Source organism: Hyaena hyaena, unplaced genomic scaffold, assembly GCF_003009895.1.
Source record: "Hyaena hyaena isolate Hyena2069 unplaced genomic scaffold, ASM300989v1 scaffold_71, whole genome shotgun sequence".
NCBI lineage: Eukaryota > Metazoa > Chordata > Mammalia > Carnivora > Hyaenidae > Hyaena > Hyaena hyaena.
In genome coordinates, this window is record NW_024080704.1 from 1,514,169 (window position 1) to 1,529,104 (window position 14,936).

Below are 14,936 nucleotides of genomic sequence, written 5' to 3' on the forward strand. Positions count from 1 at the left end.
CGAATAAGGCAGGGAAGGCTGAGCCAGTAAGGGGCGGGCTCGCTCTGCAGGAAGTAGGCTGGCAGCAAGGGCGGAGTTGAGGGGAGTTCAGTTTGGGACAGCCTGTGGGTCATCTGCCGGCCTGGAGCTCCCACTGCTCCGAGAAGGGGGTGGGGCCAGATGGGTGCCCTCTTCCCTCCTCCTCCCCCCCCCCCCCCCCCCCCCCCCCCCCCCCCCCCCCCCCGCAGCAAGGAGCCAGGGAGTCTCCTGTCCACTCACCGATGGCAGGACTGCTTGCTTTTGCAAAACGTATCCCATCTGGGTGGGCTTGCTGTCCCTGCCAGGGAGAGCCGCTGGGACCAGGCAAGTGACGGAAACCTTACTTGCTTGGAGCCAAACTTCTTTCGGCCCTATTTTCTATTTCATTTCAGCCAAGAATTACAGGGATGCCAGGGATGATGGGTGTTAAGCCCATTAACTGCCTTCTGAATTTTGGACTCGGGCTTTTGCTGATCCTATAGTCCAGGTAATTGCCTAGCAGCTTAATGTCAGAGCATACCTCTGGTTCACTTGTGTTTTCAGCATGTGGATGTGTGTGTGCATGTACACACACAAAAAAATTTCTGTTTACTTTTTCTACTTACCATAGTCCCTATTCTAAATGTAAACTCCATACCTTCCACCACAGCCTTTTAAGCCACCGCACTGACTTAAAACAAACAAAAAGTAATGTTTTCACAAGAATTAAGGATTTAAAGAGGTAATGGAATGAACATAGAGAATTTAAATTCCTAGATAGCTCTGGACAGGTCTTCCTTGTGTATGCCTTTCTTGATTGTGATTGCTCATATTTATTCTCATGACTGAGGACAAAACCGAACTGTGTACTGATTGATTCACACTGCATTCAAATCTACAAAGAAAATGAGGCTCGTGTAGCTTTTAGAAATTTTCTAAGAATGACTGATCTGAGTCTCTGCAGCATTGGCTGTTGGGAAAACAACCTTGCCACTGTAAGATACTTTAGTCTCTTCGGTTAAATAACACTAATCCCAAAGAGAGGCTGAGTGGTGTGGGGCTCCCCTCCTCCCAGATGGCTCCTGGAAGTTAAGGGGGACTTCATGGTGGAAGGAAAGAAGGGGGCACTGAGTCAAATGGTATCCCTGAGTTCCTACCAGTCTCCACAGTCAACAGTGTTTTTGAGATTTATTCTTTTTAGGCAGGTAGACCCAGTTCATTCATTTTAAACTGCTCGCAAGCGTTTATTTTGTGATTCCATCGCACAATAACTATTAATGTTAACTTCTCATTGAAAAAGATGATTGAGCTTTCTCCATCTTTTCTCCAGGTTTCTTACGTTAAATAATAGGAACTATTGGCTCATCCTAATATTTTAATTTCAGGCCAATATTGACCAGACTTGTTGCCAATAAGGCAACTTACTTGTTCAGTTGACACTGAGCTGCTGGGTGGAGAACTAGAAACCAAGTTCCTCGCACCCAGGCCAGTCTCTTTCAGAGACAGTCTCTGACGGCATCATCTTGGCTGGTGGGACCCTGTCTCAGGTAGTCTGTGAGGACACAAATCCAACCCACGGGGGGCAGGGGGGCAACAGGCAGAGGCAGCGGGCTGTAATGTTAGTGTTGGGCTAGCGAGCCCAATGCTATCAGGACTCACGAGTGCTGTTAGCCAACAGCTGTACTCCGGATCATTCGAGCATGTCTCTGCAGAGCCTGCTTGGGCCTGCCCTAGTTCAGCTGCCGGCAGGAGCACAGCTCAGAGCCCCTGCTATGGGCCTGTTCTTTGCTCAGGTCTGGCCAATCAGAGCCCTGTTGCTACGCAGCCCCTGCAGGCAGCGCCTTTCTTTTCAGTTCTGGCCACAGCCAGCATAGCTGTCCACAGACATCCCCCTTTGCTAGTTTTGTTTGGATTGATTTTTTAAAAAGCACCTGATGCATACTTTTCTTCTTATTGTTCTTTTCCTTTTCTTTACTCCATTCAGTCTGCACCCAAGGCCCCACCACACACACACACACACACACACACACACACACACACACACGAATCAAACTCAGAATCCTTAACAAAGAAACCTTGGTCCATGACAGAAAATAACCTTTAAAAAGACCCTTTCTCCATGCTTGTGAATGCTAGGAAAATCAGCTCTCTCTGATATTTGGAAACACTGATTATAAGGTGGTATCACTGCCACATATTTAATTTCTCACTCTCTCTGCTTCCAGAAGCAGAGACATCAACAAGAGGCAGATGATAAGGTTTCAAACAATCTGCCACCCGCTTTCTATTACCACCTCTCCCAAGGGCGCAGCCACAAAGCTAGCGTGACTAGACGCACATCATTAACACGGTGAGGCTCACAGCCTCTCTGCCTTTCTCTTCCTATGACAGAACATTTGGATGTCGCCTGCTCATCTTCTCCCCACCTTACACACTCTGATAAGAGACGGGACAAACACATTCTTGAGGGAGGGGGGGCGCTGCATACAGCAGGCTCAGATGCCAGTGTGTTCTGGTGACTGATGGCTGACACGCAGAGCATGATGAGAGGAGATGGCAGGACAAAATGGCAGGAATGAAAGGGAAAGTTCTATCCCAGCATGCAAGTGCGAGGGGTAAGGGAGTTTGGGATGCTAAAGAACAGGAGAAGATCAGGATTCCAGAAGCGACCTGGACCTATATCACTGAACCTCCTGAAATGTTAAGAGAGATGTGAGTCAAGGTTCAAAGACCTGAAGCCTTGGTGTTTTGAACTGAGTGCCACTTTGGTACTGAAATGTGTCCCACAGCTTTTTAAGCATTACATTTACTTACTCAGGATACCTACCTACTCCCATTTTTTAGGGAATTTTATAAGAACATTCACATATACATAAGTGCCATTAACATACGGGTTAATATTTTTAAAGTCACATGATATAGGGCAGGTTTGGGTAGGGAGATGAATTTTCTAGAAACCTGGCTAAAGATAGTTGTTAGACCACCATTGTTAAAAGAAAAAGGGAATTAGGCAGAAAGCCACGCCAGCTTCCTTCAAATGGCTTTTCTGCAGAGATCAGATCCTCTGAATCTCTCCCATCCCTTCCCCCCTCACTGGATAGACGTGCCTGTGCAAGGGGGAGTTTCCGTGCTATTTATATAACAAGAACAATGCAAAAGTTTTGAAGCAGGAGTGTAAAGCGTAATTCGAACACTTGGCGAATTCTGATTTTATTTCTGAAGAATACAGCTTAAAACGACATGCAAAATGCAAGCTCTGGCCTGAAAAGCCAATGCCTAAAACAAAAAGAATTTTAAAAAGGAGTGATTTCCAAATCTTAAAGCTTTGCAACTCCTCCCCCGGGCTCCCCACCCCAAACAAAGAACTTTCTTCTAAGAATTAATATCTCATGTGGTCAGGAAACATTTTTCTGATATTCAACAATTACTTAAGTTTCCTAACAGTCTTTTTTTCTTTGTTCACATTCAAGCAAAGTTAATACTTTGGATTTTAAAAAAGTAAAAAGTAATAAGATCTCGTTTTTGTCAAATTATACCTGTCTCTATACATTGAGAAATGTAGTAATGATTTTCACTTACTATTGGTAAGGGTTATTATTATTTTTTTTTTTACAAATAGTTTATTGTCAAATTGGTTTCCATATAACACCCAGTGCTCATCCCCACAAGTACCCTCCTCCATGCCCATCTCCCCCCTCACCCCCCACATCCATCAGTCCTCAGTTTGTTTCTCAGCATTCAAGAGTCTCTCATGGTTTGCCTCTCTCCCTTTCCCCCACCATTTCCCCCCTTCTTCTCCCCCATGGTCCTCCGTTAAGTTCCTCCTAATCCTCCTGTACGTGCAAACATATGATATTTGTCCTTCTCTGCCTGACTTATTTTGCTCAGCACAACACCCTCAAGGTCCATCCATGTTGCTACACATGGCCAGATTTCATTGTTTCTCATTGCCATGTAGTATTCCATCGTAGAGATAAACCGCATCTTCTTGATCCATTCGTCCGTTGATGGACACTTAGGCTCTTTCCATGTTTTGGCTATTGTTGAGAGGGCTGTTATGAACATTGGGGTACATGTGCTCCTATGCATCAGCATTTCTGTATCCCTTGGGTAAATTCCTAGCAGTGCTATTGCTGGGTCCTAGGGGAGTTCTATTGTTAGTTGCCTGAGGAACCTCCACACTGTTTTCCAGAGGGGCTGCACCAGTTTACATTCCCACCAACAGTGTAGGAGGGTGCCCGTTTCTCCACATCCTCGCCAGCATCTAGAGTTCTCTGATTTGCTCATTTTAGCCACTCTGACTGGCGTGAGGTGGTATCTCAGTGTGGTTTTGATTTGTATTTCCCTGATGAGGAGGGATGCTGAGCATCGTTTCATGTGTCTGTTGGCCATCTGGATGTCCTCTTTGGAGAAGTGTCTGTTCATATCTTCTGCCCATTTCTTCACTGGGTTGTTTGTTTTTCAGGTGTGGAGTTTGGTGAGTTCCTTATAGATTTTGGATATTAACTCTTTATCTGATATGTCATTTGCAGCTATCTTTTCCCATCCCGTTGGCTGCCTAATAGTTTTGTGGGTTGTTTCTGGTAAGGGTTATTTTAATGATGGACATGGAGGTGATTTTTTTTGTTTGTTTGCCCTTTTTGGTACTTTTCAGTTTTGTGTAATTTTAAAATTTTAGGCTTATTTATTTTGAGAGAGAGAGAGAGAATGAGAGAGCAGTGTAGGGGCAGAAAAGGGGGGGGTGGAGAATGAATCCCAAGCAGGCTCTGCACCATCAGCGCAAAGCCCAACACAGGGCTCAAACTCACAAACTGTGAGATCATGACCTGAGCCAAAACCAAGAGTCGGTTGCTTAATCGACTGAGCTACTCAGGTACCCCTCAGTTTTGTAGAATTTTAAAACAAAGACTCTGGCTTATTTTCTACAGGTGTGAAATTTTCTTTAAAAAAAGAAGAAGAAATTAGGCAGTGCCTTGAGCAGTAATTAAAAGCCACCTGTTTTTCCAGGTACATGTCCTGAGGTTCTGTGTGTGGGGGTGGGGTGGGGAGCAACAGTATCTCAGTGCATCTGTTCCCAGGAGATATTGCTGTGTCTGAGTTCAACACAATGAGGACCCAACAAAGGGGGGCAGGAGTAGTGAATGAGAGAAAAAATTGGGGACCGGGAAAATTAGACATGACTCAACAAAAACACATTATGAAATCTTCAGGACGATCAAGATCTCAGAAACAAGTTACCCATACCCCTTGCTTCTTAATAGAATGGTTTAAAATAGGGGCGCTTGGGTGGCTCAGTCAGTTAAGCATGGGACTTCAGCTCAGGTCATGATCTCACAGTTCATGATGAGTTCGAGCCCCGTGTCTGGCTCTGTGCTGACTGCTTGGAGCCTGGAGCCTGCTTGGTTTCTGTGTCTCCCTCTTTGCCCCTTCCCTGATTGTGTTCTGTCTCTCTCTCTCTCAAAAATAAATAAACATTAAAAAAGTTTTTTTAAAGAATGGTTTAAATTAGGTGGGTACTCCAGCCTATGTTGAGTGAGTTTTGAGAAGAGGTGGGAGAGGAGAGAGAGAGAGAGGAGTGTGCCAGCATGACTCTTCTCCTGGCAAAGCAGGTGAGTGGGCTCCCCGTTGTCAAGGTGCAGGTAGGGAATGAATGTCCTTTCTGTAGCTGGATTGAACCGGAGGAAGGCTGGAGGCCTCTTCTCAAAGGCCAGCACTTCTCAGAAACACAGCGGAAGTCTCCCAGACAAAGCAGGCAGGCTGGCATCCCTTTCCTGGGAGTCAGAGGCGGGGAAGGAGTGAGGCGGGCCTAACCAGCATACCAGGGACAGTGGGGAAATCTCGAGAATCTGGGGGATCTGCCAGCCGTGCTTTCCACAGCCGCTCAGGCAGCAGCTCTCCATGGCCTCACCTGGGGAACCCGCATGACCTTGGCTGCCAGACCATAAAGGGAAGTCCCTGGGCTGAAGGACCGATTGTCTCTTGTAAATTCATTTCCTGATGCTAGCTCATGACTGTAGGGATCTGTGCAGGTCTGGGCCCCTTTGCATGGGTCCTGGGACCCTTAGGGGCTCCATTCTTGAACTTGCCATCCTTTCTGCTTTATCTCCTTTCTGCTGTGCCTACTCTCCTGCCTTGCCAGACACACCATTTCCCAGCTACCAATGCCTAGCCACACTCCTATCTGGTGTAAATAAGTGCTCAGACTCAACTGAAACCCAGTTTCCACAGAGACCCTAGGTCACTAACCCTCCTCTTTGATCCCAAATCTTCATAACCTACAGAGAAAATAAGCAATGCATGCAAACAAAAAAATCAGCAAAGAAGAGAAAGAATATCTCTCGGCCTCGCATTGGAGGCACAGCAGGAAATGGTACCCATGCATCTGGTTTCTATTTATCAAGACCTTAGGCTGAGCACCCAAATGCAGCACTGGGGGGCCGAGATGCTGAAATCTGCCCTTTTTTGCCCTCTGGTAGGTCACTTCTTAGCCGTAATATAACTTTACAGATGGAAAACTCCCAGAGAGAAGTGACCTGCTCTGTGTTACACAGCCAGGCGTAAGTAAAATGAGGAGATGTGATGCAGGCCTAGTCCCAATTATCTGACATTCCTAGACCTTTCTTTTCCAGTCCATAGCAGCTCGACTGGGTGAGTATCTGGCAAGTGATTAGAACGGGAGGCCAGACTGGCAACCCTCATTGTTTTCAACTCTGTCTCAGTTACATTAACTTTTCCTACCTCATTACCTGAGTTTGGGATGTAAGGTGGAAAAAACACATTTGCTTGGAACTGTCCCAAAGGCAGAAAGTAGCAATCTATATTATGCTCATGTTTCCCAGGCCTCAGGCTACCCGACCTAGTCTCTCTACCTCAGGTTCATTATCGCTTTCCTCTACATCAGACACCAATTCAGACCATTCACATACCTCACTGATGATTTAGTGGACACCCCAGTCGACTAATTTTGATCCGTGACAAAATGAGCTTCCTGCAAAGAGAGAAAAGGCAATTGGATAAACAGGCACAAATTTACAAAAAAGAAAAGAGTGTGTAGAGACGATGTGTAGCATCTTCAGGATGGCAGGACTCTTCTCTGGGTCACGGAAGCTTCTACCCACAGCCCCGACAGAGAGGCCATTCATATGCTGTGAAAGCAAAAGCATTACCTGGTCTCTTGGTCACCAATACACCAGGGTCTTGGATCACCACCCATTCACTAATGGGTGTTTGTCTTCATTACAGGTGAATGTGGCTCAGAACAAGAGGCTCTAAAGGTTTACCCAAATTCTTTATTGGTACCATCATACTTTACTCTGCAGTGTTATATAAAATGGTTTAGTCAGACTCTTGCTTCATACAGTACAAGTTTCTGACCAAGAACTCCAAGTTTGGTTAGATGCCACTTTCCTCCTCTTCAGTTTTATTTGATGTGCTGTCACACACTGAAATGTAGCGTGTCCTGTAGACATGAGAAAGTTGAGAAAAAGAGATGCAGAAGGAATTGTGTTGCACACTTTGGGTCAAACTTGTGCAGAAGTCATTTGGATGGGCCACAGTGTCTTACACTAGATGAACAAATCTGCTGTAAATCCCTAAAACAGTAAAGAGCCTGTTTATAGAGGAGTCTACAGACCAGGTTTGACATCTGTGTCCGTGTGGCTCACACTTTCACCATTCCTCTCTTGCTTTAGCTTCCCTAGACTGAGGGTCTCACCCTCAATGTATCAATGGGGAAGGACAGGTTTTAGAGGCTGGATTATAGACAAGTCCCCAAGTTGGTGATGGATAGAGGCAGAATAGCATCCTCCTTTCCTATCCTCTTTTCCCCTTGACCCCACTGCCCTACAATGAGGTGCCCCAGAATCCACAGTCATGTCCTGTTTGTGAGACAAACATGAATCTATCTTGGCCCAGGACTCTTGAGGAAAGCAGAATATAAAAAGATATTTCCTCTGTCTCGCCAGATGGCTTCAGGATAAAATTCTTCCCCAAACCCAGTGTTAGAGTCCAGTTGACTATTTCAGGGAGGGCAAGAAGTAACAGAGAATTTAATACTCCTCTTCCCCTAACATACAACTATGTCCAAGCTTGGTGGGAGCAGGTCCTGCCAAAACAGGCAAGGCTGTTGAGCTGAAATCAAGAGGATGGGTCCCTGGCAGAGCAGACCCTTTGAAAGATGAAGACTGGATGTTGGGGAAATCCACAATCCACAGATCTGAGGTTCCAGACAGGATTCAGCTTCTGGGAGCTGGCTGGGCAAGGCGTGGAATAAACGGAAGAATACCAAGCCCCATCCAACCCATCTGAGACCCCAAGTGGAAAATAATGGGGGTAACACACTGGGACAGCCCCAGTTTCTTGAGATCAATGCATACTTCTGTGCTTGTCTGCATAACTTTGTACAACTTTTCATTTTGAAGAAGAAAAAAAAAAAGAACAGTTAACATTAAGAATAGCTACTCATTCTTAAAATGTTTTGGAGAAGCCCATGCAAAGGAGGGTGGGGATAAGCAGGGAAAATCGTCTCCCGAAAGAAACATGAAGGAGCTGGATGCTTGGTCTCACACTCTGTTACACTAAGCATTTGGCCATTTCGTGCTTTGTTTGTGTGATAGAGTTCATGTTAGGACCTTCGAACGCATGCATTCACAAGACATGCATGATGCTCCTACTCAACACCAAACACTGGTGAGGTGACAAACAAATAGGACATGGCTTCTGTACCTAAGGAATGTGAAAAATAGTAAGTTAGTCTGTAATCAAATAAGACTGAAAAACTGAATAATCTTGGGGGAACATTCCATTACTTTTCAAAATAACAACATAGATGTATATACAATCAGTGGCAAATTTCCTCAGGTCACCTATAGTACCTTCGTGCAATGTGACTTGCCTAGTTATTCTCCATTTGCCTACTAGTTAAACATGGAAACAGAATGTTAGAACAGACTGAAGACCTGAGATACTAAGCTTGCCCCCAATCTTCCTTTGGGTAGATAAAGGGACAGAGGCTCAGTGAAGTCAAGTCTCCATTCTTGAAAGAATGGTCTTTCAAGATTCTGTGTCTCCCACTTCATGAGTTAGCAGTACCTAAGGTGACTTAATCTCAATGAGACAAAACTTCAATTGGAATCTCATAAATAACAGAAGACCTTCAATGGTTCCCCTGCCCTAAGCTGATCAAGCTTGGTTTACTCATGTCCATTCCACGCCCTCCTGTATACATCATCCTTTAGTGAAAATGGATGCCTAGGGCTCTCTAACAATTCTTTATCCTTTATCTGCTCTGTGTTTTCGCTCCTAAAACTTCTGTTACATAAACCATTTTACGTAAGTGCAGACTCTTCTTAGAAGAATCATGTTCATCTTTCAAAACCTACTCTTCTTTCCCTGGGATTCAAACCTTTTCTCCCTGTTTTGATTCCCAACAGTGCTTTTTGCCTTGTCGTCAAGGAGCTTCCTCTAAGTAGGGATGATGTCTTACATGTTAGTCTTGTTTGTGGGACCTCACATAGAGCCTTGACTGTCCACTTGCTGGGGAGACATTTCTAGAAGTGAGGTACTGGGTCTTCACCCCAACTCACCGCTGGCAGAACCAAGTGTAGAACTGAAGTCTTGTGACTCTTACCCTTGTGCTCTTTCTCCTACACACCGATCTGTAGAGCTCATTTGAGGTCCTGATTCTCACCATTGTAGTAGAAGCTTTTTGCCTATTTACTAAGCCCACTTACCTGAATTCAAAGGGAAGCCGATTCTTTGAAAGCGTAGATTTCCTTTTAGATGTTGATTTTCACTGATTTTTTCCTTGCGCTTCCTTTTCCTCTCTTCCATCCTGTTTCTCTTCTCCCTCTTTCCTCTCATCTTTTCTGCACACCCCCCCCCCCATCTAAGTCTGCTAACAAGTAACAGTCCAGGTGGTTGAGATTTTGTAAAGACTGCAGCGTGACTGGCCGGAAGAGTCACATCCGCACACCAGACCCTCAGTGTGTGGGGTCAGTGACGCCTCCCTGGAACTCTCTGAGTGGAGGTTGATCCTAGAGACACCCATCCTAAGTTACATTTGGGAACCATGCCTTTGTGTAGATTCAGCCTTTGTACAACTCGATCACATGGGGAGGTCTAGTAGGACCGAAAAGGGCACACAGAGTGGAGATTTTCCTGCCTCCTCCTGACCATGGAAGGACAGATAGACAGGAAAGAGCAAAGGCCTTCGGAGCCTGGCTCTGCGCACTAGGGCTCACAATCTCCGGATGCTGGAATCAGCAGCTTTTGGCTTTCGCGTCCCCACTCCCTACCCCTTCTTTGCCCCTCTGGCATTTTCCCCTTTAGGTTTTGTAGCTCTGTTTTCCATCCTTGCCACTCAAACTCCAGTGCCCTTCAAGTGCCCTGCTCTCCATTCTCTTCTACAGCTGTGTTGACACAGAGTGCCCCCGAGTCCGCTCAAGCGACCGCCGTTGTCACCCTGTGCGCTATCTTCCCGCAGACCTGGCCTCACTCCGGAGCTCTAAGCCTAACGGATTATTGGACATTGCACCTGACTCTTCTCAAATGGGAAACACGGTCTCACACCCTCACCTGTGTCTCCTGTCTTAATAAACGACAGCACTGACGCACCCGGTACCCCACGCCAGCAATCTAGGCACGCCCTCCATCCCATCCTCACTGTAACCCTCCCTGTGAGTCACTAAATACTGTTGATCAGTTTCTAGAGATCACTGAAAGCCAGCATCTTTTGTTCTCATTTGTTTCTTGTGCCCTTCAGACCCTTTCAATCCCATCTGCAGCTCTAACAATAGCCCCCGGACCGTCGTGTAGTCTTCCCACTAACACTACTAGGACAGGAGACTTTAACCTCTGCCATTTCTTCATCTAAAGTAAAAAGGGCATCCGAACCATCTCTGAGAGCTGTCCCAGCCCCGACATTCCTTCACACTTGACAGCTTGCATATATCCCAGGCCTAGGGTAAAAATCCCTGTTTTTTGCCCTTTTCCTCCTACCCTGCCTCTCAATAACTTTTCTATTCTTCCTCCTCCTCCACTCTGCTAAAAGGGCTTTTGATTGAAATGTGCCAACCCTAAGACCCAACTCTTTGGCCAGGGTATGGTTTCCCAGACATTCCCCAGGGACAGAGAGCCGTGTGCTTTCCTTCTGCAGGGAAGGGAGTGGTCTGGAGCCAGGGCTGACACAGAGTGGCTGTTGTTTCCCTCTTTATCATCATTGTTATTGTTCTGAGTCTGCTGCTCCTCCACTGGGCAGAGGCAGGCACACAGATGGAAAATTTTAAGACATTTTCTCCCTGCAAATTGATTACAAAGTCAATATCAATTCCTTGACCCCATTCCACTCTCTGCACCATCCCTTCAGCCAGGACACTGGGCTTAATGAGGCGGCTCCTCAGACTTGATGTTGCCCTGAGGACCAGGGCTCCTTTGGTCTTGATTTAGAAGCTTTCTTGAAGGGACACCAGGGGAACAGTGAGATGTGTACCTGCCAGGAGCTGGTGAACTCGCCATCGCTCTGAAATAACAACCCCATCTCCACATTTGAGTGGCTGCCATTCTTCTTGCCCCCACACTGGTTTTTCTTCCCTCTTCTTTCTTCTTTTATTGGGAAGCAGATGCAGGGCACATCACAGGCAGGGAAGCAGTACGACGCCCTACTAGCTCCATTTTCTGTGTGTGTGTGTGTGTGTGTGTGTGTGTGTGTGTAATGGGGTCCCAGCTTTCTAGACCCTAGAGGCTGCTGGAGAAGGGAGAGAGGACTGCAAGTGCATTCCATGCTGATTCCAGAAAGAAGCTGGCAGAGACTATCCAAGGGATATTAAGACATCTCTGAATTTTAGAAAATATTAGAACCTGAGTAAGAATGTGAAGTTATCTATGCACTCCCCCAATTGCACCTGCCAGTTTACAAGTATGGAAAATAAGGCTTTCACCAAATTAGTGGAGACCTCCCAATCCCATGTACTTACCATTACAATCCGCTTCCTAACTGGGTGTGGATTTCCTAATTCCTCAGAGCCAGGGAACATCAGCATTTGGCTTCAAAAGTTCTGCTAAATCCTGAACAAACAAACATGAACATGCAAGGTAGCATTCAAGATCTCTTACTCTCAAACCTGGACGTAATGCTTGTGTTCACCTGGGGTCCAGGCTTGCCTTGCTGCTTTCCCAACTTACCCTTTATAAGTAGGGGAGGAAATGTGGGGCATGCAGACGCATTCCCATTCCCATGTGCCCCCACCCCAGGCCCCTACATTGACTCTTAGAAGATGGGAGGGGTTTTGTGTGTGTGGAGCAGAAAAAGACTTTCCTAAACTCCAGCCAGCAATGTGTCTTGCATCTATGAAGAGTGGAGGAAGTCTTGATTGGAGTGCCTTCATGGAGAACTGGGAGGGATCCCCTCTGTGCCCCCACCCTAAATCGCTGTTTGAGTTATAGTCCACCTTTAGAATTGTTCTGAGATAAAATATTGGGAAACATATAAGGTTAGGAGTCATAACTCCTGGCCTAGTTTTGCTCTGGTAACTCATCCATACATTCATATATTTAAGAAACCAAATAGTCATGGAGCTACTATATGCTAGCTATTCTAGGTGCTGAGTATTTGGTGTGGGATATGGCAAAATTCCTGTCTAAATAGGTCTTGCATTATAGTGGGGAAGTTGGTACTTGCCATGTTAAGCAATATTTTCACATGCTGTGAAGGAAACAAAAGTTGAATAAGGCAGTAGAGAGTACCTGGTAAGAGGGTATGTCTGTGGGGAGTGGGTTATGGAGTTTTAAAATAGGTCCATACATTCTTTCTTACTCTCTTCAAAAGGTGAAACCTAGGGGTTCCTAGGTGGCTCAGTTGGTTAAACATTTGACTTCGGCTTAGGTCATGATCTTACAGCTCATGAGTTCAAGCCCCACTTTGGGGTCTGTGCTGATATCTCAGAGCCTGGAGCCTACTTCGAAATCATCTCTCTCTCTGCCTCTCCCCCACTTATGTTCTGTCTCTGTCTCTCTCTCTCGAAATATAAATAAACATTTAAAAAATCAAGGAAAAGGTGAAGCTTAATTCCCCTCACCTTGAGTGTAGGCTAGATGTAGTGACTTGGTCCTGAAACAAAGACTGAAGTGGAAGTCATGGAGTATGACTTTGGAAGTCATAACAAGTCATGCAAACACTGCATCTCCCTCCACTATGTTTTGTTGAATTGTCTGCTCTGGGGGAAGGTCGCCTTCATGTGGTGAGGACCCTCAAGCAGCTTAAGAGGCTCACATGGCAGGGAACAGAGGCCTCCTGCCAACAGCCATGAAAGGGAACACCTAGAAAACTGGTTCTCTAGCCCCAGACAAACCTTCAGATGAGAGCAGTTCCTGCCAACATCCTGACTGCAGGTGAATGAGAGACCCTGAGCCCAAACCACCCAGATAACCTGGTCCCGAATTCCTGACCGAGAATGACTATGAGATAAATATTTGTTGTATAAAGCCAGAGCTTTTGGGGGTCATTTGTTAAATAGTAATAGATAACTAGTATTTGTATTTTATGGAAGCTCTCTCTGAGAAGAGAATAGTTGAGCAGAGACCAGAATGAGAAAGGAAAATCAGCCAGGTTAAGATACGTATGAAGATCCTTGAAGCAGAACTGGCAAAGGCCTTTTCATAGGAACATGCCTGAAATTTTCAAAGGCATGTCAAGGAAAGATAGTCCTAGATTTGGAAATGGGACAGATATTATCAGGTATCCTTTCAGTGGAGAGCTGGGCATTGTCCAGAGTATTTTCTGAGGTTACCTAATTATACTTAGATATTCCTCTTTGACTGAATTTTGATTGCCTAAATTATTTTACAATTCCCTCAAAGTGGATTTCAACTTGTAGAAACCTGGTAGGAGTGCAAATGATTTTTTTCCAAAGCAATGTAATTTATTTTGCCTAGCAGATATGCAACCGAATTTTACTCTGTGGGAAAGATGGCCTCGGACAGTACATTTTAAGCAGCTTTATTGTGATAACATTTTTATACCATACAATTCACCCACTTAAATTCATGCTTTCTCAGTATATTCACAGGGTTATGCAAACATCACACAATCTAACTTGTGTGAAAGTCATAAAGAAAACCCCTTACCTGTTAGGAGGTTCCCTTCCATCATCCCCTCCCCCATACAAGCCCCAGATAATCACTAATCTACTGTCTGTCATTATACATTTGCCTCTTCTAGAAATTTTATATAAAGGTAATTATACACTGTGTGGTCTTTTGGGACTGGCTCCTTTCACTTAGCATAATTTTCAGGGTTCATCCACATCATGGCATGTATTAACACTTTATTCTTTATTGTCAGATATTTTTGAATTGTATAGAAACATCACCTTTTTTATTTCTGTTTATTAGTTGATGGACATTGGGTTATTTCTACTTTTGGGGTCATGTCACTAATGTTTCTATGAATAGTCAGGCCCAGTTTTTGTGTGGATGCATGTCTTAATTTCTTTTGGGTATCTACCTAGGAGTGGAATTGCTGGGTCATATGACAGGTCCATGTTTAATATTTTAAGGAACTTCCAAGCTGTTTTCTAAAGTGGCTGCATCATTTTACATTCCCTCTAGCAGTGTGTGAGGGTTCCAATTTCTCCACATCCTTGCCAACACTTATTATCATGCATCATTTTGATTACAGCCATTTTAGTGGATATGAGGTGATTTCTTGTGGTTTTAATTTGCATTCCCTAATGACTAATGATGTTGAACATCATTTCATGCACTTATTGGCCATTTTTATATTTTTCTTGGAGCAATGTCTATTTAAAGCCTCGCCAATTTTTAAACTTGTCTTTTACTGTTCGGTTTTAAGAACTCTGTATATATTCTGTGAACAAGTCTTTTATCAAATATAGGACTTGCAACTATTTTCTTCCACTGTAAGGGCTATCTTCCCTTTATTG

General features: G+C 44.9%; 1 long non-coding RNA gene across 1 annotated transcript; it reads right to left on the minus strand.

Moving 5' to 3' along the window:
* Positions 1-5,452: 5,452 nt before the first annotated feature.
* On the minus strand, positions 5,453-12,044 carry LOC120232438. Its single transcript, XR_005528570.1, has 3 exons — positions 11,970-12,044; positions 6,924-6,985; positions 5,453-5,768 (listed from the first exon to the last, which is right to left on the minus strand). It is a non-coding gene; the product is annotated as an uncharacterized LOC120232438 (long non-coding RNA).
* Positions 12,045-14,936: the final 2,892 nt, after the last annotated feature.